Raw genomic sequence first — 21,480 nt, 5'->3', positions numbered from 1 at the left:
GATTTCAAGCATCAAAAAACCTTCTACCCCAGCTTCTTTTAAGAAGGCAGATGTGTTAGATTGGATCTGAATAGTATCCACTTAAACTAAACTTCAGTCACATCACTATTTTAAGGCCCAGAGCAATGGCCGAGCACTGGCCTTTGTGTGGTCACTTTTGTATCTGATCTTTCTGTTTAAATGTATCCTGAGTTGGCCAGGAATGAGTTTGGTAATATTATCCTGTGGATCTTTTCCATCTCTAATGTCTACAGTCTAAACTTAGCTTGCTTCTGGCTTTAAATCCTCACACTTTGGCTCCTTCTCTTCAACCTGGCCCCTCTCTTCCGCAAACAATGGAAGCCAAACCCCAGTTATGCACACTTCTGATCCACAAAGTATACTTCCATTTCTGATTCTCCTGCCCCTAATCCTACTTCCTTTTTCACTACTCTGAACTCCTATCCCAGGTGAGCACATTTGGAAAGTGTTAAGATACAATTCTGTAGTTCATATTTGGCAAACCTTTCCCCTAGTCCAACTCTTTAAAAAAACAACAACAACAAACAGTTTAACCACAGGCCCAAATGCCAAGTAAATATTTGTTAAATCACAGGACAAAAACAGAGTTAGCTGATTAACTCCATTAATTCTTACTCACATACTGCACTTAATAAATATCTTGGTTTCCAAGTTTGGCTCTAGAAGGCATTTTTCCCTGAGATTTTAGAATAGTTCCTTACACATGTATTTTCTTCATATGAGTAGATAGTAAGATAACAAGGACTGTCTACACTCACTGCAATCCTTAAAATCTAACTTCTCCATTAACATCTTGGTAGGAGCACAGGGCTAAAACTGTTTCTATATGTGGGACTACTTCAACTTTTAGAAAATAATCAGGCTGTATTCACCTATTATAATGCTCTCAGTTTAAAAATGAGAAACAGAAATGAAAAGAGGAAATGGCTTGTCACAAAATATACTGAGGAAAGAAGAAAGTGATAAGCCTGGAACTAAAACGTCTCTTGACTTCAATTTAGCTGGATGGAGGAAAGTAAATACATTACACAAATGACTTGAAATGGCCTAGACTCCATTGAAAAGCTAAAACTATAAAGCTTCTAGAAGAAAATAAAACAAGAAAATCTTTGCCACCATCAGATAGTCAAAGATTATTTAGCACTGAACATTTTTTCATTGCTAATTTGGACTTAATAAAAATTAAAGTTTTTACTCATCAAAAGATAGAATTAAAAATATGAAAAGGCAAGCTACATGTTGAAGAAGACATTTATTATATATAAAAGAAATTGATCTAGAATATATGAAGAACTTCTAAAAATAAATAACAAAAGACAGATTGTTAAACTGAGCAAAAGACATGAAAAGCCACTTCATGTGGCTAGTAAGTACATTAAAAGATATTAAAGTGGCTAATAAGTACATTAAAAGATACTAAAAATTTAAAAAGAGATATTAAAAATCATTAGTCATCAGGAAAATGAAAAGTAAAACCATAATTGAGTATCATTTCATACCCACTAGTTTGGCTAGAATAAATAAGACCAACAAAACAAAAGTATTAGTGAGGATATGAAATAACTAGAACGCTCAGTCACTATGCTGGTAAGACTGTAAGTTCATATAACACTTTGCAGAATCATTAATAGCCTTATCATAAATACCAAAAGAAATGAAAACATATATTCACAAAAAGACTTGTACTGAAATACAATACTTCTTTGCAAAATTGTTAAAACTTGTCCAAATGTCCATCAATAGGAGAACAGATTAGCAAATTATGACATGTTCATTTAATCAAATACTTCTTAGTAATAAAAAAAAAAATGAACTACTGACACATAGAACAACTGGGGAAAACCTCAAAAATATTATGTGGAACAAAATAAGCCAGACTAAAAAAGAACATATTGTAAATCCATCTACACAAAATTCAAAACCAGGAAAAACAAATCTACAGTGACAAATCAGAACAGTGGCTGCTTAGGAGAGAGAATGATTGGCTGGGAAATTTCTAAGGTGAAGGAAGTAGTTTTAAGATCTGTGCATTTCCCTGATATAAATCTTACCTTTATTATAAAAAAATTCAGGAAAGTAAAATATACTCCACCTTAGGAAAATAACACTTTTCCCAAATAGGTAATACCTTTATTTCTACAGAAATTTTCACGTAAACATGAAAGTACAAGCAATAGGAAAGGGACTCCATTTACCCATTTCTCAACTTGAATTGTTATGAACTTTATGCCAATTTCATGAAATAACTTTGTTAATGAGAAAGACATACTGGCACTTGTAACAAAATTATTACATAATTTGAAGACTATAACTGGAAGACACAAGGCAAAAATGGTTTTATAAAATGTTGGTGTGTTTTACCCTCATGATAACTATCTTAGTCTAGCATGTATTTAAATTATTAATTTATTCCTTAATCATCTATAAGGGATATTTAAATTCTTAAAGACATAGCTCCTTTCTGGCCCAATCTTTTTCCATTCCAGCTAATTTATTTAGTAGTGTGAAAGAAGACCCACGTAGAAAAGTTGTATTCACATTTATAAGTGTAGAATTCAGTGGTTGTTAGTATGTTCGCAAGTTTACACTGTCATCACCACTAATTGCAGAAAATTTCTATTATTTCCCCCAAATCCCAGTACTCATTAGTCGTCACTCCCTACTCCCCCTCCCCCCAGCTTCTTACTATTACTAACCTACTTTCTGTATCTATGAATTTGCCTATTCTTGGCATTTCATACAAATGGAATCATTTAATACGTGGTCTTTTGTGTCTGGTTTCTTTCACTTAACATAATGCTTTCAAGCATAATCCATGTTATAGTATATATAGTACTTCATTCCATTTTATGAATGAATAATGTTCCATTATACAAATATACTACATTTTATTTATGTGAGCCTGACACAGAATAGTTGCTCAGTTTACATTACCTTTCTTCTTCATTTTTTAACCAAAAGAGAAATTTTAAAGCTTTTCTAAAATTGTAACTTAGAAAATACAGGATTTTACTTTGATCTTTTTAATTGAAGTATAATTAATTTACAATGTTAAATTAGTTTCAAGTGTACAACATAGTGATCCAATATTTTTATAGATTATATTCCATTTAAAGTCATTACAAATAAAGACTATATTTCCCTGTGCTGTACAACATATCCTTGTTGCTTATCCATCTTATACATAGTAGTTTGTATCTCTTAAGCCCATACCCCAGTCTTACCTCTTGCTCCTTCCCTCTCTCCACTAGTAATCACTAGTTTGCTCTCTGTATCTGTGATTCTGAGTTTTGCTGTTATGTACACTCATTTGTTTTATTTTTTAGATTCCACTTAAAAGTTATAACACAAAATATTTATCTTTGTCATTTCTCTAAGGTTAATACTCTCTAGGTCCATCCATATTGTTGCAAATGACAGAATTTAATTCTTTTTGTGCATTGTGGGCTTCCCTGGTGGCTCAGTGGTAAAGAATCTGCCTGCCAATGCAGGAGACTCAAGTTCCAGCCCTGGGTCAAGAAGAGCCCCATGAGAAGGAAATGGCAACCCACTCCAGTATTCTTGCCTGGGAAATCCAAGACAGAGGAGCCTGGTGGGCTACAGTCTATGGGATCACAAGAGAGTCAGACATGACTTAGTAACTGAATAATAACAATATATATTGTGTGTATATGTATACATACATTTTTTATCCCTTCATCTGTTGATGGGCACTTAGATTGTTTCCATATCTTGGCTATTTTAAATAATACTTCAGTGAGCAATGGAATACATGTATCTTTTCAAATTAGTGTTTTCATGTTCTTTGGATATATACCCAGAGTGGGATTACTAGATCATATGGTAGTCCTTAGTGGAAAATTCTTAAAGAGATGGGAATACCAGACTGCCTGACCTGCCTCCTGAGAAATCTGCATGCAGGTCAAGAAGCAGCAGTTAGAACTGGACATGGAACAACAGACTGGTTCCAAATTGGGAAAGGAGTACATCAAGGCTGTATATTGTCACCCTGCTTATTTAACTTTTATGCAGATTACATCATAAAAAATGTTGGATTGGATGAAGCACAAACTGGAATCAAGATTCCTGGGAGAAATATCAATAACCTCAGATATGCAGATGACACCACCCTTATGGCAGAAAGCGAAGAAGAACTAAAGAGCCTCTTGATGAAAGTGAAAGCGGAGGGTGAAAAAGTTGGCTTAAAGCTCAACATTCAGAAAACTAAGATCACGGCATCTGGTTCCAACACTTCATGGCAAATAGATGGGGAAACAGTGTCAGACTTTATTTTGGGGGGCTCCAAAATCACTGCAGATGGTGACTGCAGCCATAAAATTAAAAGACGCTTGCTCCTTGGAAGGAAAGTTATGACCAAACTAGACAGCATATTAAAAAGCAGAGACATTACTTTGCCAACAAAGGTCCCTCTAGTCAAGGCTATGGTTTTTCCAGTGGTCATGTATGGATGTGAGAGTTGGACTATTAAGAGAGCTGAGTGCCAAAGAATTGATGCTTTTGAACTGTGGTATTAAAGAAGACTCTTGAGAGTCCCTTGGATCGCAAGGACATCCTACTGGTCAATCCTAAAGGAAATCAGTCCTGAATAGTCATTGGAAGGACTGATGCTGAAGCTGAAACTCCAATACTTTGGCCACCTGATGCAAAGAACTGACTCATTTGAAAAGACTCTGATGCTGAGAAAGATTGAAGTCAGGAGGAAAAAGGGACGACAGAGGATGAGATGGCTGGATGGCATCACCAACTCAATGGACATTAGTTTGGGTAAACTCCGGGAGTTGGTGATGGACAGGGAAGCCTGGCATTCTGCAGTCCATGGGTTCACAAAGAGTCAGACACGACTGAGTGACTGAACTAAACTGAACTGAAATGAACTGATGGTAGTCCTATTTTTAGTTTTTCAAAGAACCTCCTTGCAGTCTTCCATAGTGGCTATAATTTGTACCAACAGTGTATGAGGATTCCATTTTCTTACATCTTTGCCAACATTTGTTATTTGTGATCTTTTTGACAATAACCATTCTGACAGGTGTCAGGTGATATCTCATTATGATTTTGATTTGCATTTCTTTGATGATTACTGATGTTGAACATATTTTATTGTACCTATTCACCATCTGTATGTCTTCTTTGGAGAAATGTTTATTCATATCTGCCTATTTTTGGTCACATTATTGCAAATATTTTCTCCCATTCACTAGGTTGCCTTTTCATTTTTGCTTTTATTTATTTTGCCTTAAGAAACAGATCCCAAAAAAAGTACTGCTATGATCTGTTTCATAGAGTATTTTGCCTGTGTTCTCCTCTAGAAGTTTTATGGTTTCAGGTTTTACATTTAGGTCTTTAATATATGATGTGAGGAAATATTCTAATTTCATTCTTTACATGTAGCTATCCAGTTTCCCAGTACAACGGATTGATGGGACTGTCTTTTCTCCATTGTATATTCTTGACTCCTCTGTGAATTAATTGACCATAAGGATACGGGTTTACTTCTGGGCTTCCTAATCAGTCCCTCTGGGCTATGTGTCTTTTTTGTGCCAGTACTGTGCTGTTTTGATTACTGTAGCTTTGTGGTATAGTCTAAATTCAGGGAATATGATACCTCCAGCTTTGTTCTTTTTTCTCAGGATCATTTTGGCAATTTGGCATCTTTTGTGGTTCCATGTTAAGTTTACTATTATGAGTTCTAGTTTTGTGAAAAATGTCATGGGTATTTTGATAGGGATTGCATTGAATTTCTGAATTGCTTTGAGTAGTATGGACATTTTAACAAAATTCTCCCAGTCCAAGAACACAGAATATTGTTTCATTTCTTTGTATCATTTTAAAATTTCTTCATTAATCTTTTATAGATTTCAGCCAGTTTTTCACCTCCTTAATTTTATTCCTAGGTATTTTCTTCTTTTTGATACAATTTTAAACATGATTGTCTTCTTGTTTCTCTTTCCGATAGTTTGTTATTAAGGAATAGAAATGCAACAGATTTCTGTATATTAATATTATATCCTGCATCTTAACTGAATTTATCTATTCCAATAGTTTTTTGGTGCAGGCTTTAGGATTTTCTATATAGAATATCACATCATCTGCAAATAGTAACAGTTTTACTTCTTGCCTTACAATCTTCCCTTCCAAAAGAATGCCTTTTGCTCCTTTTCTTCTTGATTGCTGATTAGGACTTCTAATATGATGTTAAATAGAAATGGTGAAAGTCAGCTGCCTTGCCTTTTCCTTAATTTTAGAGGAAAGACATTCAGGTTTTCACCATTGAATATGATGTTAGCTGTATCATAAATGGCCTTTGTTTCATTGAGGTATGTTCCCTCTAATATCAATTATCATGATAGCTTTCATCCTGAATGAATAAAAACTATGTCTTTTCTATCAAGATTATATAGTTTTTACTATTGCTTTTGTTAATGTGGCATATATATTGATTGATTTCTGGATATTGAAAAATCCTTGCATACTTGGAATAAATCCCACTTGATCATCATGTATGATTCTTTTTATACATTGTTGAATTTGGCTTGCTAATATTTTGTTAAGGATTTTTGCATTTATATTCATCAGAGACATTTGCCTATAAGCTTCTTTCCTGTAATGTCTTTGTCTGATAAATGGTTTCTGTTTCATTATTTATTTTTTAAGGTTTTTCCTCTTGCTCTTTCAATTGAGACAAATCCTTCTGTCTTCATTTTGCTTAACTTTCACTATCTCTATGGTAAGCAATTACCTCTTGTGGTCTTAAAGGGATGTCCTTATGTGGGAGTGTCTCTATACAGTCTACAGATGTCCAGTGGCTTTGGTGGGAGACCTGGATATGATATAAACACAAGTCAGGTCTTTCTCAGGGTGTACTGGCAACTATCACCTTGGTAGGAGATGGTGCTAAAAATGGAGAGTCTGGGGCTGCAGCCAGGTGTGAGCTGGGGCTTCCCTTTAAATGTGTGCTCTCCCTGTCCCAGACCAGCATCCTTGCCCCAGAGGAGAGCAGTGCTGGAATAAAAGGGGCTGGTGTGAGCACTAGGCATGTGTTGGGGCCTAGGCTGTGGTTTTCCAGCTGTGGACAGAGATCTGCTTCTGATGTACTGCCTGTGTAAGTGCCAGTGATGGCAGTCCCCACCCTGCTTGGATGACATTTCAGGTCTGAGATGCCTCTGTGTCTCACAGACAAGCTCTCAAGTGGGGCTGAAGAATTTGCTTGGTTCAGCTTGGGGCAGGCACTGGAGCAGACACAAAAAAGCCAACCAGCCACTCCTATGGTTTTCAATCCACCTTCTCGCCCTGCTTCAGGTGCAAGCAAGCATGCATGTGTGCCTCACAAGCAGAGGTCAGGCTTTCCACAGCCCTCCTGTTAGTCCCACACGCCCTCCAATCAGTCAAAAGGGCCTATATTCCCTATGTAGGACTCCAGGGCTGGGGCACCCCATATGTGACTTGAACTGCTCAGTCCCCAAGGAGGATCTCTGTCCATGTAATGTCCCTTTTTGCCTGAGTCCCCTCCTAGGGGCATAGGTCCTGAACTGATTGTTTCTCTTCCCTTCCTACCTGATTCCATGTGAATCCTTCCTACAGCCTTGGTTGTAGGAAGGATTTCTGCCAGTCTTCTGTTAGTTTTCAGTGAGAATTATTCCAGATGTAGATAAGTTTTTAATGAGGCTATAACTTTGATCTATAAAGCAGGTACTCTAATGTCAATTTTCAGGAGATTTTATATGACAAGCTAAACTCTTTCTAAGAGACGTTTCCTCAGAATAAATTCTATCAAATGATGCTTTGGGGTCTGAAAAAGTAGATACTTCATGCTCTCTGGCATGAAGCACCCATTACAGATAGTTCAGCATTTCTACATTACAAATTCCAGATCCCTGGACTCTACCAGCTGCCAAGAAATGCATCACAATAGAGGGGAAAAATTGATTGTTTTTTTTTCCATTGTCTTATTATTTCTCTGTTACCCTAGGAAGTACCCTAGAAAAAAAGTGAGGGCTATTTTTCATGTTATTTACATATCAAAGCATTAAAAAAAAAGAAGAAGAAATTACTTCTCTGAAAGTCTCCAGTACATTGGTGTTGCAATCATCTGTCTTAATCCACAACTTGGGTCACAGTCTTCTTACAGTAATGGACATATCCAGGGTCGGACCGGCAGGGGGCTTATTTCAGTCATTCAAGTCAGATGGGTTTTTGACATTTTTGGGGAACAAATTGATTAGAAATTTAAAGTTCTTTTGAATCTAAAGACCAGCATCTTTCCTCTAAAGGGTAATGAATAAAAGTTGCTTTTAAAATTGTTCTTAATACCTCTGTTTCATTCAACATAACTGAATGTGGTACTCATGTTGAAATGTCACACTGAAAAGACTGACACTCAAGACTGTCTTTGATTCAGAATAGTATCTGATTTGGTATCTTAAACTGTAGTGACTATAAAGTATCTTGTAGTCTATATAGATCTACTTGTATAATGTGCAGTTTCTGTGGGTTATAGCAAATGGTATATGTCCTTAGTTACTCTTCTCAATCAATTTCTCTTTTAGAGAAAATGAAAATATTAAAGAGGTAACTGGAATGATGGAGAAAGTTTTGTTAGTCTTTTTTTAAAATAGTGTAAATTAGCATGTTTGTATAGGATCAGTACCTAGGAGAAATTATAAACTATCTAAAGGAAAACTGACTATATAGAGATAAGAATGTGGACTATTCAACTACAGCAATGATAATATAGTTTCTAGGCAGTTAGTACTGGCTTTAGCAGAAGACACTAGGAGATTGTCTTGCTAAATGGACTGCTAAGAAGTACCCAAGCTAATATGTTAACTCTTAAAGACTTAGTTCGCAAAAGAAGTCAAACAACCTCACCTATTTTTTATTTATTAATATTGATTATAAAAAAAAGGTTATAAGAGATTCAACAATAACAATTTATGGTAAATATTTCAAAATCATCTATTCTAGATTATTTTATTTTCTTCTTTCAGATTTTATAAACAGTGTAAAGCATGATTCTTAAATCTTGCCTGGAAGTTAAGGATAGGATCAAATTACCTTTAGATACCCTTTCAACCTTATGATTCTATGATTCATTGCAACTTAATGTAGATCCCCAAAAGACGTGTGTATTGACTTTGACACCCCAAAATGCATTGAACTTGATATCCCAAAATACACAAAGGAAAACAAGGGAGATAAATTTTCTTATGACACAATAGAGAAATTTGTCAAAATATGTCAGTTCTCTGGAAATCTAGAACCACAGAAGCAAACTAATCATTTTATTATTCCTTGACTAGAAATGGCAAATTATGCTTTCTGATAAGAGTAATCAGTAGAAGCCTTCAGTCTTATGGACTCTGTGGGAGAGGGAGAGGGTGGGAAGATTTGGGAGAGTGACATTGAAACATGTAGAATATCATGTAAGAAACGAGTTGCCAGTCCAGGTTCGATGCGCGATACTGGATGCTTGGGGCTGGTGCACTGGGACGACCCAGAGGGATGGTGTGGGGAGGGAGGAGGGAGGAGGGTTCAGGATGGGGAACACATGTATGCCTGTGGCGGATTCATTTTGATATTTGGCAAAATTAATACAATTATGTAAAGTTTAAAAATAAAATAAAATTAAAAAAAAAAAAGGGGGGGGAAATGGAATATGCATTTATCCCTTAAGGATATTCTCAAATATTTCTAATCCTTAACACTAATTTAATTTGCAATCTAATTTAAGTATTTTTCTACTTCAAGTCTTAAAGAAGAAATGCCACTCATCTAAAATATATCATTTAGCACTTTTAACTTCAAAATAGTTCATGCAAAATCATAACCCAACATATGTTTTGTTTCTTGGGGTTTTTTTCCCTTCAGTTTTGGCTGAGTTTTTCTCACACTGTGTAGAGCTGGAAATTATACAGATCTTTAATTGAAATAAATGTGACCAAAATTCAAGTCTGAAGTTATTTAGTTGTATAATCACCATTCTCTATTCTTCTTTTCAATTTTTACCCATTAACTGATCACAGCTGTTAGTATTGGCTTACTAGAAACTTCTTCTGGACTTGTAATACCCTAGAACTCAAAGGAGAAGTTCAATGAGTACTGCCAACCCCGAGTTCTCGTGTAGATTTCATCCCTCATCTCAAGAGATTTTCTGGCAGTTTTATTCAAAGACCAGACTGTGCTAAATGCCACATGCTGTATCTATGCTTAATATATCTTCAATTAAAGGTGAAAATAACCTTGTGTCAGCAGAGAGGGAAAGGGTATCGATATGCTTAAGTGTGTGTGTGTATGTTTGATAAAAATCTTGGCTATAAACTCAAGAATGCAAGAAGTGGAGCTTCCCTGGTGGCTCAGTGATGAAGAATCCGCCTTCCAAAGCAGGACCCATGGGTTTCATACCTAATGTAGGAGGATCCAACATGCTGCGGAGCAACTAAGTCCATGCACCACAACTATTGAGCCTGTGCTCCAGAGCCCGAGAAATGCAACTCCTGAGCCCACGAGCCACAACTGCCGAAGCCCATGCACCTACAGCCTATGCTCCATAGCAAGAGAAGCCATTGCAATGAGAAGCCCACACACAGCAACTAGAGAGTAGCCATACGTGCCACAACTAGAGAAAAGCCCACCTGAGCAACAGTGAAAGCCCAGCATAACCAAAAATCAGCCTGAGCTGGTGAAATCTGCTAGGGTTGTCTGCAGAGCAAGTCACTGTGAACCGTGATCCCTCCCGCTGTACAAGTGCTTTTGGTAGCCCCTGCTTTTCTTCTTCCTAACTCTCTATATCTCAACTTTGCTGGTCTGGTGGGGTGAACCAAAATGAGACCTTTGTGCAGTACTTCTTTCTTACTTTCCTGGTGAGGGAAAGTCATTCTAGCTGGGAAATTCCTTCCTTCTGCTGAGCAATTCTGATTTTGAGGATGGGGTGATGAAGTTGATGAAGTTGCAAAATGGAGTTGTCTTTTTTTTTTCTTATGCAGTTATTCTCAGGGTTTTTTATTTCTCTGTGTTGCTAAAATTTCTCTCCAGTTCTCCCAGAGCTGTTTTTATTTGTGGATAGCTAATTGTTGATTTTCATCAGGGGACAGAGACTAGGTCTCCTATATCACCATTTTGATGATACTACTCTTCTCAAAAATCTTTTTTAAACTACCTATCACCATTGTCTTTTAAAAAGTAGAAGAGACAGACCTATTACCAATGGAGGAGTGGGGGTGGAAAGACAGTTCCTTAAATTGACATAGTTCGCTGTATTGAAGCTCTCACTGCATTAGTCTAACAAAAAGTTCATTACAATCTGCCCTTTGCCCAAATCCAACACTTAAAAACCCAGCCTTCAATAATCCACTCATTATTCTAAGATTGTTCTTGACTTGGCAGGCAAAGATTCCAGGCTCACTGAGATCTTTTCTTCTTCCTATATCACTAAACCTCTCCCTGGTCCCCCAGTCTACATAGGAAATCACCCAGTTTCTCTTTAATAAATCAATCCCTGCTTTCATGTTTATAAACTGGCCTCTAAGCCCTTGAAGAGGAAAAATGCCTCTTTTTTTTTTTAATGTCTGGCAGAGATCCAGTTCAAATGTGGTGTTCTGTTTGCTTCAGTGGATGAATGGACAATGAAAGGATGACCGAACAGGTAGAATCCTAGAGTTTTGATGACTACATGCTAATTGCAACCCTATACACCACTTGCCACATTAGTGCTTGGACAATCTGAAAAATGTACACATTTTGAACTTTTGACTCTGCATGTTTGCATACAACCTTCCTTTGCTGGTGGCTCAGAGGTTAAAGCATCTGCCTCCAATGTGGGAGACCCAGGTTCAATCCCTAGGTCGGAAAGATCCCCTGGAGAAGGAAATGGCAACCCACTCCAGTATTCTTGCCTGGAAAATCCCATGGACAGAGGAGCCTGGTAGGCTACAGTCCATTGGGTCACAAAGAGTTGGACACGACTGAACGACTTCACTTCACTTCCTTTGCTACTGCTCCCCCAATGGCTTTAGGCTCTTCTTCCTTTATTTTACCTTTACATTGCCTCTCCTGTGCTCATGTCTGCTCTTTTCCCAACCTCGAATATTTCAGTTATAATCATCAGAGAACTCACTGTTTTAAGAAGTCTCTCTCAGTTTATTCTCTAAATAAATAATCATACCCAAAGGTTTGGGGCAGTGGGTTCTGCTTGGACTCCACATATTGAAATTGTGTAGAGATACACTGGAGACTAATTATGCTTAGTTTCTGTTGACTGAAAAAAAAGTCACAACCTGAAAGTAAAGAGTGTTTAATTCAGTGGGAATGTTTAGGACTTCAAACCCGGGAGGCAGTATCTCAGGTAGCCCTAAGAAACTACTCCGAGGGAAGGAGTCAAGTGTATGGACATTTGTAACAAAGGGGGACAGTTTCAACAGAAGAGATTACTGCTAATTAGTTGGGGTGGCTCAGACGGTAAAGAATCTGCCTGCAAGGCGGGAGACCCAGGTTCTATTCCTCAGTCAGGAAGATCCCCTGAAGGAGGGCATGGCAACCCACTCTTCTTGCCTGGAGGATCCCATGGATAGAGGATCCTGGCGGGCTATAGTCCATGGGGTCGCAAAGAGTCAAACAGGACCGAAGGACTAACACTAACTAAGGAAAACCAGATAGCTCAAGTTAAGGAATTTAGTGCTCTTCTATGCATATGTATGGGAATATGAAAGAGTCTGGATTATTGAAATCATTCCTTTCATATGCATCTCAGCTATCTGTGGCCAGCATCCTGGTTTTTTGTTTGTTTGTTTGTTTTTATTTCTCACATCCTCTCCCCACCCCCAGCAATCACTGGGGCGGGGAGAGAGGGGGATGGTGCCAGTATCTGCTGGATCCCAGGTATTATTTTCCCTTTGGGGAGCCCTCATTTACACTTGGAGACCCCAAATCACTGATGGCTGTTACATCCTTATTTATTGAGAAGGCAGAAGATATTCCATTTCACATTTAAGAAATCAATTAGTGAAAAGTTTGGGTCCTCAATCAAGTTGGCCTCAGGAATGGAATTGACAAGTCAAACATTAAGCAAACTGAGCAGTAAAAATGCTGAAGTTCAATACCAGACTACTCATTGGAGTAAAGAAGTGAGAGAAAACTCTAAAGAGGAAGCTCTGCATGTCATTGACTCCTCAGGAGAGTAAATGTAGAAGGAGAGGAAGGCACCATAGTATAAGACTGGAAAGGGAAACCTGGGCGTAGCATGTGGCTAAGAGTAGAACTAAGGCTTTGAATAGCCACAGAATGGCCCACATCCCTTCAAAAGTGCCTGACTTCCCCCATTCAGACTCATCCTTTGTGATTACTGTGGACATCACCATTTGTATTTTGAAATGCAGCCATCCTAGCCAGAGGTAACACATTATTATGAAAATGATCCTTTAACTTAGCTTGCTCTGTATTTTTTTTTTTTTTAATCTTTGACATAAGTTTTAAAATGGTAGCATGAAATTACAGGACATGATGAAGGAACTTGAACAAAAAGTAAGAACTCTGAAATTTTAAATAGGAAAGTATACTTCTACCACTTCATACTTCAACCTGATAAATCAAGATATGGGGGGTGGGTGTGAGAGTGTATGAGTTTCAATAGCAGTTACATCTATGAATGAAGGTAGCACAACTGAAAGATTGTTAAAAAGAGATATTTTTCACAGTGAGTAAAATTCTCATAGCAAGCCTTAAATAGTTTGGGAAGATGGATAATTCCCCATCAACAGAAATCCTACTTTAGAACATAACTTTAGCTTCAATTCTTGTATTAAAATTTAAATTATGAATCCCTAAAAACTATGATGCTTTTGAACTGTGGTGTTGGAGAAGACTCTTGAGAGTCCCTTGGACTGCAAGGAGATCCAACCAGTCCATCCTGAAGGAGATCAGCCTTGGGATTTCTTTGGAAGGAATGATGCTAAAGCTGAAACTCCAGTACTTTGGCCACCTCATGCGAAGAGTTGACTCATTGGAAAAGACTCTGATGCTGGGAGGGATTGGGGGCAGGAGGAGAAGGGGATGACAGAGGATGAGATGGCTGGATGGCATCACTGACTCAATGGACGTGAGTCTGAGTGAACTCCAGGAGTTGGTGATTGACAGGGAGGCCTGGCGTGCTGCGATTCATGGGGTCGCAAAGAGTCAGACACGACTGAGCGACTGAACTGAACTGACCTGAAAAACTATGATAAGGATAATTCCAACTTGGAGTTAGAATAACAAAATGGAGAAATTGTGATGTTTCAATGGGAAACATTTAGAGTAAGAACTATTACAAAGTCTGTACCAATTTTGTTTTTATAATGAGCCCCATCTCATTAATCTTTTCAAGTTACTTCCATTCATAGCACATGGCCATAAAGTTCACATAGCTCTCTCATTCAGTCTTTTTGTTTTATGCCCCAGCAGTTCAAAGATTAGAACAAAAGGAAACCAAAAGTGAGCCAGCCGGTTTATTAGCTGCTAAATGCATATGCTCTTCATCAACAGCTTGATATCCATCAGTTCAGTTCAGTTCAGTCATTCAGTTCTGTCTGACTCTTTGAGGCCCCCTGGACCGCAGCATCTCAGGCTTCCTTGTATATCCATGATACACCCTTATTAAATGAAACTCAAGATAGACCTATAAAGCCATAAAACTATATATTCATAAATCTGCCACTTTCATAGCAAAATAAAAATAAACAAAAGGCACATGTCCCAAAGACAAGTGGCCTAAGTCTTGCATTATTTCACTATTTTTAGTACATCACAGCAGTTTCCTTGTATCAAGTACTGTACCTGTTGAGCTCAATTCCCAGACTTCTCAGAAAATGCAGACTGGTTGGCTTGAACTCTAGTAAAATGTGAATTTGAAATTAGAACAGTGGATGCATGCATACTTAGTCACTCAGTTGTATCCTACTCTTTGCAACCCTGTGGACTATAGCCCACCAGGTTCCTCTGTCCATGGGATTTTCCAAGCAAGAATACTGGAGTGGGTAGCCATTCCCTTCTCTAAGGGATCTTCCTGACCCAGGGATCAAACCAGGTCTCCTGCATTGCTGGCAGATTCTTTAGCCTCTGAGCCACCAGAGAAGGCCAGCCTCTGTTCTACATGATGTAAATACAGTATTAAACAAGATGAAAATGATCCTGCCCATCATAGAACTATTTACCTAGTACAGTTAGGAGAAGGGGCAGAAAAGACATCCAAGCAGAAACAAATAAACATAGTAATGCAAGACACTTGAAAATTCTACAGAGAAAATAACATAGTATAATATGATAGGGGTTCCAGGGTGAGGGTAGGGGCTAATTTAGGTAGGATGACCTTAAAGGCCTCTTTGAGAAAAAGTGAAAGTCGCTCAATCATGTCCGACTCTTTGCGACTATGTGGTCCATGGAATTCTCCAGGCCAGAATACTGGAGTGGGTAGCCTTTCCCTTCTCCAGGGGATCTTCCTAACCCAGGGATCAAACACAGGTCTCCCGCATCGCAGGCCAATTCTTTACCAGCTGAGCCACAAGAGAAGCCCAAGAATACTGGTGTAGGTAGCCTATCCCTTCTCCTGTGGGTCTTCCTGACCCAGGGATTTACCAACTGAACTATCAGGGCAGGTCTTTGAGAAAGGACCTTAGATAAATCATGTAAATAAATGATGAGCAGAGATCAACCATAGGAAGATATGGAAGCAGAGTCTCATAGGCAAATGGCAATGGCTGATAGATAGCAGGAAAAGCTGGGTTTTCTGAAGAATGTAAGTAAGGGCTATTAGGCTGGGGCATACTGAGGGGAGACAATCATCTCTATGACATCAGAGAAGCTGGAAAAGAGCCACATCATGTGAGGCTTTGTACACAAAAGTGACAGGCTGTTATTCCATATGTAAGGGGATCCATGATAGCATACAGGTTTCCCAGGTGGCACTGGCGGTAAGAGCCCACCTGCCAATGTAAGAGACACAAGAGACTCCAGTTTGATCCCTGGGTCGGCAAGATCCCCTGAAGGAGGAAATGGCAACCCACTCCAGTATTCTTCTCTGAAGAACCCCATGGACAGAGGAGCCTGTCAGGCTATAGTCCATGGGATCAAAGTCAGACATAACTGAAGCAACTTAGCATGCACACATGATATCATATGAATTTTTTTAGCATCCCAATTTTTAAACTAACAATAATATTAATACCAAAATAAGAGTGATGCATGCTGTAGAAGGAGAAAACAAAGACCTATAAAAGGTAGGACAGTCCTTCCAGTTCCTAATAAAGCACGTTTTCAGGGAAGAGTAACATTTGCAAAAGAGCTTGAAAGATAAGAAGTCACTTATTAAATGGACAGGCAAGGTGTTCTATTTCAGGTGAGAGGCAGCCAAGCTTAGAGGCACAGAAATAGTATATTTAAGAACCTGGTAAAGAAAGAAGCCATTCAGCCCATCAGAAAGATGAAAAGTCTGGGAGAGTAAAACATAAAGCTGGGAAAGTAGATTTGGACTAAGTCCAAAGAAAAGGATGGACTAAGTCAAAAAGGATGGAAAAGACCCTGATGCTGGGAAAGATTGAAGGTTGGAACAGAGGGATGACAAAGGATGAGATGGTTGGATGGCATCACCAACGTGGTGGACATGAGTTTGAGTAGGCTCCGGGAGTTGGTGATGAACAGGGAAGCCTGGCGTGCTGCAGTCCATGGGGTCGCAGAGAGTTGGACACGACTGAGAACTGAACTGACTGAAAAATGATGTTCAGTATCAGGCTGAACGGTTGGGTTTTACTTATTAAAAAATGGGGAAGTTTTTTTTTTTTTTTTTTTTGGAGCGGCAGTTTCTATAAATAGAGTGTGCTTTAGGTGAAGGGTGGAACACTGTGTAAGACATGTTAGGATGTATGGAAATGACCAGAACAATTTTATTTGCTAGTGTCAGAAACCCAACTCGAAGTAACTTAATTATTGCCCCTGCTGCTACTGCTAAGTCGCTTCAGTCGTGTCTGACTCTGTGCGACCCCATAGACGGCAGCCCAGGAGGCTCCCCCATCCCTGGGATTCTCCAGGCAAGAACACTGGAGTGGGTTGCCATTTCCTTCTCCAATGCAGGAAAGTGAAAAGTGAAAGTGAAGTCGCTGAGTCTTGTCCAATTCTTAGCGACCCCATGGACTGCAGCCAACCAGGCTCCTCCGTCCATGGGATATTCCAGGCAAGAGTACTGGAGTGGGGTGCCATTGCCTTCTCCAAATTATTGCCCCAGTAAGTGGTAAATCCAGGGGTATTCCAGCTTCAGGAATGGCTAAACCCAGGTGCTCCAAGTATGCTGAAGTGGCTCTGCCCACCCAGTGCCTCTGTCTCCCTCTGAACTGTGGCTCCCTCCAGTGGAAAAATGTCTGCCAGCAGCTCCAGGTTTATGTTACTCTCAAAGCAATGATCTCAGAAGGAGAGACTCTGTCTCTCTCTCTCTCCCAGTTTTCAAATATTAAATCTTAGAGAAAATAATAATAGTTATGATGATTACTAAAACTTATCGCACACTTACCATGTGCCAGAATATGTCCCAATCACTTTACATGTATTGATACTATCTCATTTAATCAGCTCAAAAATCCTATAAAGTAATAATACTATCAGCTCCAATTTTCAGATTATGAAAGAGAAAGTTGGCATGATTTACCCACAACAACTTATTTACTAAGTGTTGGGGCCAGAATTCAAACCCGGGTGAAGACTCTAGAGATAGAACTCTCAATGTAATTATTTATCATAAAGAAATTTGAACATATTCAGAATAAGTCAAACTAGTGTCGTTAGATTTATACCTATTCTTGACTGAGCTCCCCCAGGTAATCCACAGGTCAACTGCCCCCCATATTATTTTAAAGCACATTTCAGACATTATATCATTTGCATTTGCTCTTTATATACTTCAGCATATATTTCTTAACAAGACCACCCTACACTATTACCCTAAAAAATAAGCAATAATTTCTTAATTACCCTAAAAAATAAGCAATAATTTCTTAATTTCATCAAATAACCAGTCCATATTTGCTTTCCCAGTGGGTTCATAAATGTCATAAATCTTTATTTTTACATTATGGGGCTGCAACAGCAAAATCTAGACTCTGAGGAAAACTGCAAGATAACCAGTGTTCGATAAGAGGAAAACTTTTTAAATTTAAAGGAGAAAAAGAAATGGAGGAGAAAATATAGATTGTTAGAGGCTTGAAAGACTTGTCAAACAGGCAATGTGTGGAAACTTTTATGGACCCTAAGTTCTGAAAATGCTTTAAAATTCCTTGTTGTGCACCAGTGATGAACAGTAATATTACAGTATGTTAAAGGCATTTGGACTGGTTCTTCTCTGTGAAGTTATAAATGAAAGTGTTAGTCATTCAATCATGTCCAACTCTTTGCAACCCATGGACTGTAGCCCTCCAGGGTAAGTTATGCCCCCAATCAAATATGCAGGTTATTTAGGGATTGCTTTTTATATTTTTTGTTTAATAATTAAAATAAAATATTTACACAGTTCAAAGGTTAAGATTACAAGACATATTCAAAAAGTCTACCTCCTGTCTTTGTTCTCTTTATGTCCCTCCCTCCCTTTTTAAATAACTCTTTTCCATTTAACAGTTTTCTCTTCCATTGTATACCGTTAGTTGCATCTTCCAGGGTTTGCATCAGCTATGTTTCCAGACCAATTGCTTTATTCCTGTGGTTTTATCCACTTCTACTTTCTGTATCCCTCCAGTTTGTCCCATCCAACTATAATCACCCTTTTATCATCTGGTTCTTTTTAAATGTATCTGATAAGTTGTTACAAGTTGCTATAGAATATCTCTGTTGAACCCCAACTGCACAAAGCAAGACACAGTCACCACTATCAATCTTCACATTCTGATCTGAAGAAAATTAAGGCTAATTGCAAGTGTTTTCTGAAGCAAATAAAAGAGGAATGAGATATGTATTATAAATGGTACTAATCCACAGCACCTTCAGAGGCCTCAATGCCCTGAGGCCAAGGCAAACTCAGGGAAAGAATCTGCAATGTGCTGTGCAGTTTGCTCTGGGAGTTAATATGAGACTTTGTCAGGATCATACACAGAGCATCCTCCTGAGGACCCAAACCAAATTTGTATTCCTGCACGGAATACACCATTTGACCTGCAGAGGATATTTCAGCTAGTTTGAACAGAATGCAGTTTTCCTTTAAAAAGAGAAGGATCCAAGAAGCCAGTCGAGGATCCAGAGGCTCATTCTCATCATTCAGGGTAAAGAATTCTTAGTATAAGACAATATAACAGAAAAGTTTAAAGATTTTTTTTTAAGTTTAAAGATTTTGAATGCACAATGGAAACCTGTGGAACTGCAAACTCAGGATGTGTTAGTGTGTGGCATTGTCCAGGATATGTCAAGTAGACATTTATCGGTATAATCCACAATTTCTAATACCTAGACCAGACTCTTAACAATTTTTTTTCCCATGGCCACCTCTGGCAATCTGGTGGAATCTACAAACATTTTCTCAGAATACTCTGCATAAAATGGAACACATTTAGTTACAAAGTCAACTAGTTTTATTACAATACAGTTATCAAAATATAAACAAATGTGATGCAGTAATGTATGCAACGCCTACACTCTTTTACTGATGCTTTAAATAACAAGATCTTTTAACCTCTTTTAGCCCCATGTAAAATGGGGTTAGTAATACCTTAATGAAGAGCATAAATGAAGTTAAATATCTACAGCTACTTGTCAGGAAATGAATATATTCGTGTTTTCTGCACGGTTAGGGTTTTCTGAGCAACCTTTACTGGAACCTAGATTAAAGGATAAACCTTGGAAGCTAAATGATGACTGAATAAACAGTGGGGAACCTCGGGGAAGTAATTTATCTTCTCAGAGATATGTGTTTACATTTCAAAGAGCGCTAAAATCTAGAATCATGAAAACATTTCAGGGATTGTACCCAGAGAGATCTATTTCATCTTCCTTCTGAGAATACAAATAGTATTCCAAATGATAAGAACCCAGGGACCTTCCCCAGTCTTCCCAAGGAGACTTTGTCTGCATTAGAGAAGTTAAAGGAGGAGAGGAGACAATGAGTATATAAGCACCTGCACTTATAATTTAGGGATTCCTCTTCTATGGTTTTTGAAGTCCCTTTTGCCCACAGAAAGGGTTTCTCTGGCACTCATCAATTTACCCCAGAAGGGGGAACAATTAAAGCATGGATGAAAAATGGAACTGTTGCATTAAGAAACAATAGTAAGTCTGTCTTAATGAAGAAACTTCATTTTACATCCAAGAATATATAAATAAATATAGATCAAAATCAAAACTTATCAAGTTTGTATTAGGTTGATAAAAATCAGAGAGGTTAGAAAAATGCAGAGTCAGGAATGAGTCAACACCAATGATAGCATCATCAATTCAGTTATCAAGCATTTATTGAATATATAATACGTCAGTTCAATTTCAGTTCAGTCGCTCAGTCGTGTCTGACTCTTTGTGACCCCATACATGTAAACACTATTAAGTGAGGTATATATTCCTGAGTAAAACAACCTTATCCCTGTCTTTTGTGACTATTACAAGTTGAGTGAGCCCAGGAAATGAGAAGTAAGAAATAAATAAGTAAATAAACAGTTTTTATAACACAGCAGATACCTAAAAGAGAAATAGTACCAATTGCTTTTAAAATTAAATAGAGAATAATAGGGTGAGAGCAAAAATCTGCCCAGATTGGTAGTCAGGGATATATTTTTCCATTAATTAATATTTGCTGTATGGCTGGCTGCAAGGGCCAGGAAGGCTAGGAATGGTGCTGGCCCACTAATGGGCAGGACCAGGTCCTGGCACTAATAGGCTAGAGGGAGGATTCTAAAGTGGCATTTAGCAGTTGCTAATGTTTCCACTATAGGATACACTCCCCCAAATGGCCAGTGTCTCCATCCTCAGGAGAAGTCACAGTCGCCTCCTGCCTTTCTAAAAGGCTCTGTAGGATCAACAAGCAGGTCTTACTCGGGCTTCTTTCAAACTCCTCCCTCTGTTCTGGGACTCAGAGTTTGTGAGATTTTGTACATGACCTTCAAGAGTGAAATCTCTGTTTCCTCCAGCTCTTCAGCTCTCCCAAACATAAGTCTCTCTGGTTTTCTAAGCCAGATATTCTGGGGCTTGGTGGGTGTTGGGGGGTAGGTGGGGATGATATCTTCCCAGTGCAGTATCCCGCACTAGGGAGCCCGATATGGGGTCCAGCGTCTCACTGCTTGAGGATGAGCTCTACAGTTGTGATATTTCTCCCTTTCCTGGGCCACTGACCTGGGTGTGTGGGTTCTGATTCTATTGAGTCTCCACCCCTCCTACTCATCTCGTTTTTCATTTCTGTAGTGTGGAAAATCTTTCCTTCTTGTTCTCAGAGATCATTTCTGTACACGGTTTAAT

This window comes from Bos indicus, chromosome 14 (assembly GCF_029378745.1).
Source record: "Bos indicus isolate NIAB-ARS_2022 breed Sahiwal x Tharparkar chromosome 14, NIAB-ARS_B.indTharparkar_mat_pri_1.0, whole genome shotgun sequence".
Classification (NCBI taxonomy): domain Eukaryota; kingdom Metazoa; phylum Chordata; class Mammalia; order Artiodactyla; family Bovidae; genus Bos; species Bos indicus.
Note: the sequence above shows the minus strand (reverse complement) of the source record.